The sequence below is a fragment of the Apteryx rowi genome, unplaced genomic scaffold, assembly GCF_003343035.1.
Source record: "Apteryx rowi isolate R43461 unplaced genomic scaffold, aptRow1 scaffold_89, whole genome shotgun sequence".
NCBI classification, from domain to species: Eukaryota; Metazoa; Chordata; class Aves; order Apterygiformes; family Apterygidae; genus Apteryx; species Apteryx rowi.
In genome coordinates this window covers 364,212-378,948 of record NW_020451193.1, presented here as the reverse complement: position 1 = coordinate 378,948, position 14,737 = coordinate 364,212, and positions in this window count along the sequence as shown.

The following is a 14,737-nucleotide window of genomic DNA, read 5'->3' as shown; positions in this document are numbered from 1 at the left end:
GAAAATAATACTTCAACTGATTTTTTTCTTCAAAAGTTAAAAATTAAAACTGCAATACTGCAGTGTTAAATGTCACATTAGAAAGTGTGTCAACTTGTTCTGTTACTTTTACAATTTAAAAATATCTCAGCATTCTGAACTAGTTATGTTTGTGATCTTGTAAATGTAGAAAAAAATTTTCAACTATGAATAAAAGTCACATAGGTTTAAATTCTAGCTATAAAACTATAAGGATAATATGTAAGGACCATCTTTTTCAGTATACAAAAAATAAGCAATAGAAACAAAAGATGCTCAAAAATTTTTTTTATTCACTTTGAGCTATATTGCTTGAAGTGCTCAAGTTTATTGGAAGCAAAGTTTACCAAAATTTTCATTTGCAGCACTTAATATAGAGCTGTTGTATCTGGATTCATTTGAAATGATTAGCTGAATAATTATTATTTGAGTAACAAATCAAAATCAGTGGTCAAGATTCTAAATCTCATTAGTAGGTAAGAAAAATTCTGAAAGTCTTTTGACATAAAGTAGGAAATGGTGTGAACGTGGTCAGTAGGAAGGATAAAGAGGTGATATTATGCTATCAGTGATCCAATAAGACTGCAGTTTTTTACTTTGCTAAATGAACACAATTGGTGGGCATATGAAAACTTACACTTTTAATGTGTAAATCATTATAGAAATTATTTTTGAGCTGTTTTATAACAGAAAATAGGACAATTCCTAAGGAAGTAGACTAGTTTTGAGTAATTCTTGTCACAGAACATTTTTCTAAGAAAAATGACATTTTTTTTCTGTATTTAACAGAACATATTTCTGCAAGTTTTCATATAATAAAACATTTTCAGACAAAAGCATTTTGCATGAAAAATAAATTCATGCTGCTGGAAAAAAAAGCCAAGATTTTCTATCATGCTGTACTGCACAGCTAAAAATGCTTTATTTGCATCACAAGGTATGTCTTATTTAAACTGTTGAAGAGTGCTTTTTTTATTGTCCAATGCACTTCTCATTTTTAAAATGATTTGTGCATTTTTGGGATCTGTTATAATTCCAGGAAAAGAGTTAATTTTGAAAGAATGCTTTCTATGAAGAATTCTGATGATGATTTTTCTTTGATAGCTGTCTACTAATATTATTCAAAATGATCTTTACTTCATGACGGTTTAAGTGCACAGACTTACTTAATCTAGTGATATTCCCTTATGATATCATGGGTTTAATAGCATTAATATTATAAACCCATAGCTTCAGATATTCTGTATGAGTTTAAAAAGCCTGTTAATTGCAGCTTTAATAAATGGAAATGCATTAAAACAATAAATGTGAAAACATAAGCATCTTTCATTAAAAAATATAACTCATCTGATCCCTGATGTGTTGATCAGAAAAAGCCAGCTTAAACCACAGCATCTCTGAACTTGTGTGATTTCACACTAGTTTACAAAAATACTGTGCTGTTTGAGGGGGGAAAAAAGATTAGGACTTCAGCTGGGGCCTTAACTGCATAGGCAATTTGTTTGTTTGGTTTTTTTTTCCCCCCAGAAATATTAATGGATATTTAATAGAATGACCTTCTTTTAAAAATAGCTGTTATTTTTACCGTTACTGCTATCAGCAGTTTAATGTTGGCTCAAAGCAATACCACAGTGAGCAGTAGTTCCAGCCTGTGAATTTTAACAGATGTGCACTCAGAAAAGCGGCTGTGCCAGGCCAAGCCAAAAGCGTGTCCAGCCCGGTTTCCTTTCTCTGGCAGTGGGCAGCATACAGTGTACATTCCTGCTTTGTAATAGTCTGTTGCTTAGGGACTTCCTGAGCCAGAGGCTCTGTGTGGACCTTGGTTGAGGAAGACCTTACCCATAAAATGGTCTAATTCTTTAACCCCTTTGAGGGGGGGAGAGGAGGGGTTCTGTAGCATCCTGTGACCAGTTCCAGTATTTTAACTGTACAGTGTATGTAAAAGTGTTTCTCTTACAGCTTGACCACTTCCATTTGATATCTTACCATTTGTTTTGTGAAGAGCAGTATATACTTATTTCCTGTTTGCCATCTCCATCTCACTTGTGATTTTATAGACCTAAATCTCTMTTTTCTGCTGTATCTATTCCAGAATTTAAAATTCATCTGTTTGATCTCTCCTTGTGTGGGATTGCTCCATAGCCCTGGCCATTCCTCCTGCCCTTTTTAGTTCTATTATATCCTTTATAAAGGAAAAGAAAAGCAAAAGAATCAAAATACCATGTGATATTCAAAATAAGGGTGTTCCAGGGGTTATATAGTGATACAATGGAGTTTGTGTGGGGTTTTTGTTTGTTTTCTCTTCATCTCTCCAGTCTATTTTCTCGATTGCCATAGAGCTGAGTGAKCTACAGAGATTCTGGGATTTCTTTCCTTAGTGGTAATGGTTAACTGAGAACCCTTAAGGGTTCTCACACTTAAAGCTGTTCCTTCATGTCCCAATTGAAATGAACACAGAAAGCTAAACTTAAACTTAAAATCCTGTCCAGTAAAAGTTGCTGTTCATTGATACTTTCCACAAAATCCCTCATAGGAGAGCCATGCAGCAGAAATAAAACGGGCTGTTTTCAAAAGCGGGCATCCTCTGTTCTGTCTTGTTTACAAGTGAAAGTCACAGTTCCAAAATACCTGAGCCTGTTTCTGGATGTTTGTTTGCTTCGGTCATTTAGGTTAATAAGATATACTTTTAATTTGTTTATATGTAATTTGAAAGAATGCGTAGGCTTCTAAAAGTTCACTGATACATCATATTGTAGCTAACAAGGCAAGATGAGCTGTTAAGTACCTRAGGGAGCATTTTCGTCATCCAGCCCAAATAATGTAATGCAGACCATCATGCACAGTAATAAAGTGATTCGTGTGTCTAGTCTATAATCTGTACTTGAGCTCTAGGATGCATTTTGGCAAGCTATCGAGTTTTGACTGAAAGACTTCAAGAAGTGCAGTTTCTATTATCTTAGTTATTTGGCTCAGTTGTTATTTCTGGTCACTTAAAAGTGTGATTGAATTAGCCTAGCTTTACCTTCCTGCATTTGGATCTGGTTATGACTTTGTTTATAGGTGACTTCTGATAGTAGAAGTCTCTTATGTAGGTACAGCTGGGCCGTGTCCAGGTAACTGCTTGACTGCCTCTTACATAAAATAGGCTGCTTGAGTCTTACTGACCTTGGTCTTGAAATGGAGAAGAGTGAAATGTTATGCCATTGAGGAAATACGTTATTTCATTGGCCCTGTAATCAATAATTTATATCATTGGCCTTAACGACATGCTATGAATGGAGGTATATATAGCAATGTAATATTAGGCATCCAAGCCTGGCTCTTTACTATGTATTTTATGCAAATAATTCACTGAATACAGAACTGTCTTCGAACTTCCAGTTGTGATAAACATTAGYTTGCACAATCCCTCACGATGTTTAAAATTCAGGCATTAGTTACTTTCCTGCAGTGCTGCATGTATACTAACAGCCTTTACACATCAAGGTAGAGAACTGCTGGAGAACTTCAGGACTCTAGGTCTGAACTGGTGTGAACCAAAACGATGTTTGGGAAGGAACTTGTGACACCTATTTCTGATTTTGTATGCTTAAAATTTACCTTTCAAACATGACTGTAACATCAGAGTCCTAAGATGCAATGAGAGAGGCTGCATCCCTTTTTCCAGGACTTCTTGGTTGAGTCAGCTTCATTGACCATTCTTAAACTACTTTAAATTATCTTTTAATGTTGAGGAAATGTGCCCAACTATAAGGCTAATTTTTTTAGAGGATCTAAAAAAGCAAGAATCTATTATTATGCCAGCAGAAATAATTGACTCCAGTTACTCTGATGACTTTCAGAGAACAGGAAAACTTGTACCTCTTTTTTTTTTTTAATTAGAGAAGTTAGTACATTTAAACAAAACTTTCATAAGTCAAAATAATTTTTTTTAAGAAATGGTGAAGTCAAAATGCAAAATAAAGGGGTATTTTAAATTAAAATTGGACATAAAACATTCATTACAAGGTTAAAAGTGGCATAAGCAAAATATTACTTTATACTTTGGAAAAACTTGAGGTCGCTTCAGAGATGTTCTGCTTTTTATATTTAGTTTTCTCTTACATATTTTCCTCAAGCAAGTCTATAATTTGGCTATGACTAGAATCAGGAATTTTCTTTTCTTGTCTACTCCTTATGACTATCATCAGGCATTTTCTTCTAACTGCTAAAAAAGGCAAATTAAAACCCTAGTGTGTTGGTAAACCTGTTTGTTAACTGGTAAAACAGATGAGTCCATTAAGAAAAAAAACTGCCAGATTTTGACTGTRTTTTTAAACTATGTCCATTTTATGTTACCTTTTTCCATTATTTTGTAAAACAAAGTGAGGACCAAAACTTATCATGAGGGACAAATAAGCCACAATGTTCCTTAAAAGAAGGAGGTGAGGGAAAGAGCAAGAGGTTGGAAGAGGAGGCAAAGCTCCAAGAAACAAGAGAATTTGCCTTTAATTTGGAGTTGCTAGTGGCAAGTGAGGCCAAAGCCTTTCTCACCAGAGGAGCCACTAACAGAGTTCTGTAGGTGAAATGCTAATTGGTTTTTAGCTTGTTGACTGCTATAATTGCTGCTTAATTACTTAATTGAAATGGTCTCCCTCTAAAATTGCTAGGCCCCTTTTTGCTTGGAGTTGTATTTAAGCTAATTGGAAATACTCCCATTGATTTAAAAGGGAGAGAAATAAGGCYTTTCATCTGGTTGCTTGCAGTGGCTGCTTCTCCTACATTGACTATATTTGTGTTGGTCAGTGTTCTTACTCTTATTAGGCTTTTCCTCATTTTCTCCTACTCTGGTTATAGTTTTTTCCTGTAATTTGTGTGGCCTATTTCTAGAGCTTCTGGGTTTTGTTGCCCCTTTCTCTATCACATGCAGTGTTAGCCATTTAGAAAAGTATGAAGTCAAAATTGTACACCAAAAATTGACTATGTGTCACACTTACAATGCATCAAAAAAAATTTTTAAAGGATTATTTGGCTGAGGAGTGTGTGTGTAGGCACACAGCAAAGAACAGGTACGTAGCGGGTTTCTTATGTTCTCCTCCTCACCTTGGAATAGTGAGTTATGGGGCAACTGGAAGTTTGTTGAGGTTAGTCGGTATTATGTTTATAAGCATTTCTTTCAGGTTGTCTTTGTGTTGCAATATCACCTTTGCTAGGAAGAAGCGTTGCTGGAGTTTCATAGGTTTCTGAAGTGAGGTAAAGAGGTGGTTGAAATGTCTCGTGAATGCTCRCTCATCCTCTCAGAGGAGCCATGTTGGCACTGGCAACTGCAGAAAAAGTAAAGAGGGGCAAATATGTAGTGAGGAGTTGGGTGTCTGTGTGCCTTGTGCCTGTAGGGAACCACAGGGGTTGGGATATCTCACTGGCAGACTACGAAATCAGCCCGAGAGGAGGGAGATGTATCCGCCTATCCCCTCTCTGGTTGTCCCTCACCACCCAGGTTCAGAGCTGGGCACCTTCTGCTGGTGTCCTTTTTGGTGATCATTGCTGCAGCCACGTTTTCAAGCAGGTTAAACGGTAGGTCTGGTTGTTGTTGAGTGCAGAGGGGTTTCACAGTGGCTAGCTTGAGCCCTGTGAGCCTAACCCACCTTGGCTGCGGTGCGGGTAGCAGACAAAGAAAACCTCTGCTGCACATCGTAGCCTGGAAGAGCCTCTTGATTACGGTGAGAGCCTCAAGGGAAGAGCTTCATTACACCAAGGTTAGCTTTTGCAGCTACCTTTCTCCTTTCTTCCCCTCTCTACTCGCAGGTTCTCACTCACAGGGGGATGCGTCTTCTGTGTTGTGAAAAGCGTCCCAATTTTTCATTTGGTAAGCTAGAGACACACGGAGGAGAAGTATCTGAATATAATTAAAGAAGTTGAAATTTTCTCTGGAAAAGTAATTGAGGCCAGTGGTAGTGAAGGGAGAAAATTCCCCCAGTTCTTGAGTGTTTGCAGTTAGGTGACTGGCAGCAGCCTCCCCCCCCCCCCCTTCTCCTCCCTCCGTTCCAGTCTTGGTGAGAATGGCATGCTCTTATGGTGACCCGACAGTGCAGGGGGTGGGAAACACATTTCTCCAAGGAAATATGTGAGAACGGATTTCTCTAAAACTATTCTCCTCTCCCCATCTTCCATGAGTTCCTCAAAAAGGAGGAGATGTCACCTCTTTCTGTTCCCACTTAAAAATGGCATCTCACCCCAAGTCTGGTATAAGCACACCATGATGAGTTGTTTTAAGTAGCTGATAGAGTTTCATATGGCCCTGCCTGCTGTTGCCATAGACGTCAGTACCAGCACACGTCCCGCGCAAACGTGTTCGCGGGGTGCTCGCTCGCCCGGTGCCRCTGCCCGCTGCCTGCTGCCCGGGCCGTCCCCCATGCCGGGCTCTCACACCTGCGGGCCGGGGTCGCTGCTCATGCCGGTGGCCCCGAATGAACAAACTGCTGCTCGCGTCCACAGCTGGCGCTGGCCAGGGCAACGCTGGGGGCCGGCCGACCTTGCTGGGGGCCTCTCCGGTGTCACCGTGCCTGCTGGGAAGGTCGTCGCTGCCAGCCCACCCCTAAGGACTCCAGGGCCTGCGTCACGAAGCCTGTTGTTTCACGTCCTTAGGATAGCCCGCCTAACCTGGCCTGAGGCGGACCAGCACGTCTGAACAAGCGAAGCAAGGAGAAGCCCTCAGGAAGGGGCGATGTYGGGCTGGAGAGGCCAATGCTGTGCTCAGCGGCGCAGCTGGGCGCCGGCCTGGCTCAGCACCGGCCRCCCGCCTGCGTCCTCGGCTCCTCTGCCTGCTTCGGAGAGCCACCCGGGGATAACGGACCTCACTTCTACAGCGGGCGTTAAGCATGTTAATCTGGGGGCTGAAATAGCCAATTTAAAACTTTCTCGATGCATTAGATCATATTACGCTCGGGTGTAGGCAGCCTTTGTGGCTTCGTGTGAGGAAGGAATACGTAAGTGACAACGAGCTAGAATAGGGGACACGCTTTTAACGAATACGCTGCTTTTGTTCCGGCCCTGGGGCTGGATGTCTGGTTTGTAGGCAGTCACACTTTGATTAGGCTCACAGGGGCACCTTCTCCTTGTGATACGCGCTTTGTTATGAGTTACCAGAGGTGAAACACAAAAGTGCTTAAGAAGAAATTGAAGCAAAGTGACTTACTTGATCAGTGATTGAAATGAGAAACTGAAAATACACATTTGGAAAAAAAAGATGCCCCTTTGCAGCTCTGTTCCTTCCTGTTCTCTCTTCCCTGTACAGAAAAAAACCCTTGTTATAAGTCTTTGAAGAGGAGAGGTGGTGCGCCCGCCTGGTTTGATCACTCTACCTTTTTGAATCAGCAGTTCTTTGAGACGTTATTCACATGTGCTTCACAAGCCGCCGTTTCCTCCTCTCTTGCTCAGTATGCTTGCATGGTTTTGGCTGCTGCAAGGGAAGCGTGAGGATCGGTTAATTGTAAAACCCACTGTGGGAAAAGACACAGCCTCTGTTCCTTAGGGAACAACAAGCGAAATGCCTCCCTATACATATGTGGTCTATTTGTTTCATTTTGCAAAGTCTTCATCTCTTTCATGTCATTTTTAGCTCTCTATTGATAGAAAGGCAGGCATATTGGAAAAGCATATTTTAGTTTTCCACATATGTATAAACACACACTTAACACCTGCATACAAAGTTGTCTATTTGCATTCTGTTTGTAAGTAACAGTTTAAGATTAATTGTACGTGTAAACTGAGATAGTTCACTGGAGTAAATTTATTTCATCTATTTTAACTCTGTAACGTGCTTCATCACTGTTCTATCTGAACAGCTCCCAAACATTATGTTTCATCTATACCCTGCTGAACAATACAAAATATTCATGTTCTTAATGTTGTGAAGTCCAGCTGGAAAAAAAAAGGACATGGTACATTAACTGAGGTTTTGTTGTGATGTGTGGTGCAATATAATGCCACCAAAGTGGAAAATCGTACATTTTTTATAGTCCTAATGACAGGCACTTCACGAGGTGCGATTACAGATACCAGCATTGTTACTATGTATTTTGGGGTCACAATCTGACATTTTATATATAGACAATTATACTTTCCTTTCCAGGAGCAACTTAAGTTTAAACTTAACTGGAACAGCGTGCCTGTCCAAAAGAGACTCTCCTCCTCATCCCAGTGGAAGAGGGGTGGCCCATCCTGTAGCCTGCATGACTCTGATTACAAATGTGGTAAGACGTAATGACTATTTTTCAGTGCAGAGGGTAGAAACCCATAACTCGAAGTCTACCTCATTTTGGGTGCATATATAATCAAAAACCTTCTCCATCTCACAGTATTTATAGGAAGGCTTTATTTCCATAATTGCAGTTACTGCAGTTTATAAAGAAAATACAGTATAAAGACCAATCATTTTAATGATCTGAATATCACATTCCAGTCGAAGGAGACACAATTTCAAGGTCAGTTGCGTGGTAGTTGTCATCAATCTGTGAAATTATCATTCTGAATGACAAGTTTAATTTGCACTTTAACCCTAGTGTTAGCTTAAACTCCATCTCCTTTCTTTTTCCTGATAACTCCAGTCTCTTCTTTTTTCTGTTAAGACCATCATAACCTTTATATGAAAAGAAATTAGAGGGAGAGAAAATTCATATCTCCAGAAGGCTCCTTTTATTTTTCTTAACAAGCTTTCTACTCCACCCCATTGTTCTGAATTACATGTGAAATATTCAGTTCATTATCAGTCAGTGTTTCAGGAGAAGATGCCACAAATCTTGCAGACTATTATTATGGAATCATCTACAACATTAAAAGGAAAAAGCTATAATCTATTTTAAATGTGTTGTTTTCATTTTCATTGAATGTCTCTCCTGTTATGAGATAGGGTAAGAAGTACTCATTTTCTCTTCCTTATACTGTTCATTATTGACAGTGTCCAGTGGTAAGTCCTTTTCTATTAATTATTTCTGTAAACACTTTTTCACAATTTCTCTTCAGAAAGAAAACCTTCAAAGCCTATAATCATTTTTATTCTCTCTCCTTTCTTTCTCATTCTGTCCTTTGTGATGCTACTGCATATTTTGGGGCTATCAGACATAGCATTCCAGTTAATGGGACTATGCTGCTAATTTTCAAAATTACACTGTATTTTCAGTATTATTTTTTGCTTTATGCATTGAAACAGTCTGTGTGTTTATTTGCTTTTTGACAGCCACTGCATATTGATTGGAGATATTCTTTAAGTTGTCCACCGTGATGCTCAGGTCTTTCTTCCACGCTTGGTACCCCAAAACTTGTATGAATAATTCACAAGCTTTCTTCTAATGTGCATTACCATCTTCCTGTCAGCAATGACTTCCATCTGTCTTTGTGTTGTCCTTTCAACTAATTGAGATTCTTTACTTTTCTAACACTTTCTCATGATCACAGTAACCTAAACGACTGCTAACTGTGTTACATAACGCTAGAACCTAGTTTGGGGACTATTTCACTATTAACCTTTTGCCATACTGCATACTGACCATGTCTTTATATGCTTTGTATTCTAGCACCGTGTTTCAAAATCACACTTCATCTCTTACCTCACAACTGATAATTTCTTTAATAGCCTCTTGTGCAGGACTTATTAAAGGTTTTTTGAAAGTCCAGATAAATTACATTATTCCAGATAGGTTTCTCYGTATATCTTTTGTAGGATCTTGTGATTTTAATTACAGATAAATTAATAATTTTATTATTACCGAATATTTATCATATAACTAAATATGAGCACAATAAGTCCCCCAAAGACCTTTAATACAATTTGTACAACTGGCAACTTGAATTAAAGGCATTTAAAAGTAGGAGAAAAGATGAAAATGTTTCCAAGGTGTTAATTCAAAGAATTTAATTTCAAGTAAATTTTAAAAAAGTATTTAAAGGCAAAGGTATTAAAAAGGAATAAGATAAAGAGACTGGTTGTGGAAAATCTCCCATGTTTGGGCTATAGGTGGTTGAACAGCTTTGTTTGAAACCACTTCATGAACAGCTAGAGTTTAATTTGTTTCATACCAAGGAGCAAAATAAATAGCCAAAAAATATATTTTACATAATGAAAACCCTCTTAATCCCTTGACCTGTTTAGTTCAATCCCAAGTAGGCATGTGAGGGGGAATGCGTATTTGCAGAGCCACTGCGTCCCTGCCTCCCTGCAGAAGGTGAATGAAAATGCTGGAGGACGTTTGAAGAGAGCAGGGAGGGGACGGCAGCCGAGGGACAGACTGCGGGAGGGGAGGATGGAGGGACGGACCCTGTGCTGGAGCCCCCAGCACAGGGCCATGGGGCTGGTGTCCTCCTGGGAGCCTGGCTGAGACCCGGCTTGGACAAACAGCCTCGATCACACGGGAACCATGAGTGGCAACTGATGTTATTTTATACAGAGAAATGAGAGAATCTTTGGGGTTATAAGCACCATTATTGCAGAAGACACTGCACACAAGAGGCTATATTTAGCTCCTGTCAAAACCAGAAACCACAGGAATTGCCTTTTTTACCCTCTCTCTCTCTCCTCTCCACCTCATACACACACACACATCGGCTTTTCACATACAGGCGGTGCCAGAAAAGCTCTGAGCTGAACCGCTGGGGCAGGTTGTGCAGCCCGGCTCTGGTCCACAGAGCCCTCTYGCTCCCACCTCCACGTAGGTCTACAAGCAAGCTTCCTCACCCTGCCGTATATTCTTTTGAGGGCCCAATGTTACTGATCTGTCTTGAAAAAGGGTTGTACTTTACAGCACAAAACAGCAAAACACCCTGTGATTAACTTTCAGATCCGAGTGGTGTAGCTAGGACAGCACTCGGGAAACTTGTTCCGAGTCCCAAGAGACCGGTGTTGTCCCTAAAGAAATACTCTGTAACACCAGGAGGAGAGGTGGGCAGGTCCCCCAGTTTTCAGCAGTTCTGCTTGTAGAAGTGGGTAGGAAGGAGAAAAATGTTTGACAGCTTCCCTTGCCTCTGCAGAGCTCTCTGGAGCCTGTGGTGGTGGTGGGGTTAAGCATATGTTTTTCAGTCAGGACGGACTGCCCTGGTGCCAGATTCACACAGCAACTCCATTAACTTTAATGAGCTGTAAGTGCGGGAAGAACGGAGCGTTGTCCCTGTGGGCAGATGCTGTCCTGCCAGCCGACGCAACAAGTCCTGCCCACAGGCAGTAGCAAAGCCGCAGCTACGACGAGTGCTCCAGATCACCATTTTTTTCCTGTTCATTTAGGATTCCTCCTTCTACTGCAAAGAAAGAATGAATGCAGGCTCTTATGGTTAGCCCTTCTTCATGTTAAGTTGACTGTCATGAAGATGTTAAATTCCAAAAGAAAACAGTGAAGGTTGCACAGTTTTGTGGCATAACATCAGCCAGTAGAGCTAGTCCTGTCAGGCGTTGTTTCATCTGCTGAGACACAACAGCCTGCCTGTGCCACGCAGTGCTAGCTTGTCACACACTTTCAAAGAGAAAGTCTGCCTACTGGGAAAGAAATATGAAAAGTTGTCCCTAATGAGCTAACAATTGTAGGAGAGAGGGGCTTTGTACAGGTGTAGATCAGAGTAGAGCATCACTTAGTCTTCCTCTTGGTCTGAGACCAGAAGAATTAATCCACTCATTTCCACAGTTTATTTAAAACAGGGATTTCTTGTTATGAGACAACGAGATTGCCAAGTATCTTGCTAGAGTCTCTCCGTTGCCTATGGTGTACAAAGGTAAACAAACAAACAAAAAAAGTATTTTAATATATTATGGACTGCTTAGTGCATGAAGGTTGTTTTTCATTTCTGCTAAACACTGCCACAGCCGGGATTGTTGATGCCCTGACCAACTTAATCCTTCATTTCATTTTTACAGTAAAGTGACAGGGAAGAGGGAAAGCACAAGCACACATGAATCATTTGGTAAACTATCCTGTAAGTTGATGGCTCGTTTACCTTAAGCCATTCACGTTCCACTGAATTTATTTCCCAGTATAATGACAGGGTGACCAACTTTGATGAAACCTCCCTAACATACAAATTATATTTATAGTTTTGTAGATAAATTCATATCTATGCACTGAAGCATTCACTTATCCACGTGGAAAGCAGAATATTCATTAGCGTTCCCCTCCGAGCTCCCATCAAACAGGCACTCTGGGAGCTCGGGGAGAATTTGTTTCTTGTTTCTGGCATAAGCAGTAAATCTAGTGTCAAAATCTGCAGATTCTCCAAAACCTATAATAGGTCTTGAAAAGTCACCAGAGACCCCCGTGCCTTGCTGCTCTCCCCGGGACCACGGCTGTACAGTATTTCCTTGCAGCCTGTGACTGGCTCCTAGAACACCCAGAGGAGAGATTTGTTCTATGGCTGGCAGAGGCTTGGTGAAATAGAAACAACATGTTATATTTTTCACTAGTTATGAGGAAGCACAATGTCTGGCACATGTTATATACAAGCACCTCAGGCCTATTTGCCATGCAGAGATCCCTGACCACAAGGACAGCTCGGCCCAATATCTGGAAGAGGGGAGGGAATGATTTCACGGGGACCACATGCCTTCCTGCCCCAACAACCTCATTGCTATCTAAGGAGCTCAATGTGGTGAGAAATCCCCCACTACAGAATTACGTGTCGCTTTTTTTGCAACAGTAGTCTAAGCAATTCTGGCTTCCTGTCTACAATTTGAGAGCTTCCCATGCTACTTCTTTTTCTTTTGACAATGCTGAAGCAATGCTTTTTTTGTACATGTTAAGCCCCCTCTTAAAGAGAAGACAGATTTCACCTTGCACATGAGGTTTGATTTGCTTCTCTGTAGTTACATCAGATGTAATTTGGTTTGGAGGATACTATTTTGGTGACCGTTTTTCTTTTGCAACTGTATAATCATACAGAGGCAGCTTTTGAACTATTTAGCATATAATTAAGCTGTATCTATTGCTGTCTTTTTCTACAGAATAAACGAATAAATGAATGAATGAAAATGTGCTGGGGAGAAAAAAGAAGCCCTTATCTTTTCAGCTAGGTTATAAACCCTGAGAAAATAGGATGTAGAATTGAAGTGTTGATACAATTGCTATTGTATCAGAATTAATCTCCTTTGTAAAATTCTAATATACAGGATCCATGTGAATATTCGAAGGAAAGAGTCGTTATTTAAAAAGTTGTGGGGCTCAGTGGCAAATAAGGTAGTTATAGGGGTATAATTTTGTAAGACTGCAGGGTCATATGCTTAATAAGTAGCTATTTAATTATACATTGTGTTGRGCTTTTTAAAATATACAATATAATTACAGGGCTGTGTATTAAAATTAATCTTTAAAATGAGGAACCCATTTTCAGTTTCCCAAAGTTATTTTACTGTAGTATCTGTCCACCAAAACTCAGCAGCTGCAATATTACTTTTTAGCCAATAGTATAACCCAGTTTGAATACTACACATAAAATCTCTGTGTATTTTAAAAATGGCATGTGCATGTAATACACACATCCCTCATGCTGGTAAAGTAAAAGTAACTTTCTGGAACTCAGATGCATGTATGCAGGCATAAAAAACAATTAAAATGGTAAATCAGAATAATTTAAATCCTCGTAGTCTCCTCTTGATTCTCATTCTGTGCTCTTCTGGCACAAGCCTTCTCTTGCAGGTGTCCAGTTACAGTGCCCTGTAGCCTCTGATTCGTATGACTCATCCTGAGCTTCCAAGAGACATCCACCCCATTGATGCAGTTTCTCACATTTCTTCTGAAATTAGACAAGCACAGCTGCAGCCTGTCCTTTAAATATTCTTAGACCTGGTCTACATTCACATGGTGAATAGATGTAACTTTTTAAGTTAGAGTATTGTGTTGTTTTTTTACTGAAACATTATGCTTTTGACAGAAAAGAGGAAAAAAGTCTTAGTAAGGATACAGAGAAGTTTTTATATGAAAAAGAAGTCTTGATATGTAATCTCTTTGTTCATGGGAAAACAAACAAATAAATCAGTACTCAAATACTTACTACAAATGTTCAGAAGTAACAGTAGGGCATACAAAATCCAATAGCACAGGTAATGCTGGTACAAACGTCTAGTGTGGATCTTTGTATCAGTAGATATACGCATATATACTGGTATAGCAACATACTCCCGTAGCCTTCCTATACTGGAATAGCAATACCAGCATAAAGCCACCTAACAGATATGTCTTCACCCATACATAGAATTTTATGGCACTCTATAGCAGTTTAGATAAGTAGTATTGCCTTTGTGTGTAGCCAAACTCATACTGGTAGTCTCACTTAAGATGTAGGCAGGTCTGCAGTTAGAGCCAAATCCTATTCTTGTTGAAGTCACTAGAGAAATTTTCCCTGGGGCTTAATTAGAAGAGCTATTATTTATTTATTTTATGATTCTGGATGATGCACTGAGTTGTCATACTTGAATAGTGTTAATTCAAGTACTTAGAATCAAGGATCGCAAAGCATTTTCACAATGCTTTCTTTTAGTCTCATTGTGTGGAGAAGGTGCTGAAGCTGTAGTAAAGAGTCTGTCTCTCACCACCACACTTTTTATTTTACCCCAGACCAATTCTTCCAAGGAAAGCTTCGGCTATGCAAAGAATAAAAGTTTATTTTTATCCTTGGTACCCTTTTCAATCCACGGCACAAGATAGAAGACGGCTAGTTTCCCACGAGATCTGAACACTAGCATTTACACTGGATTTTGTGTCTCATAGTT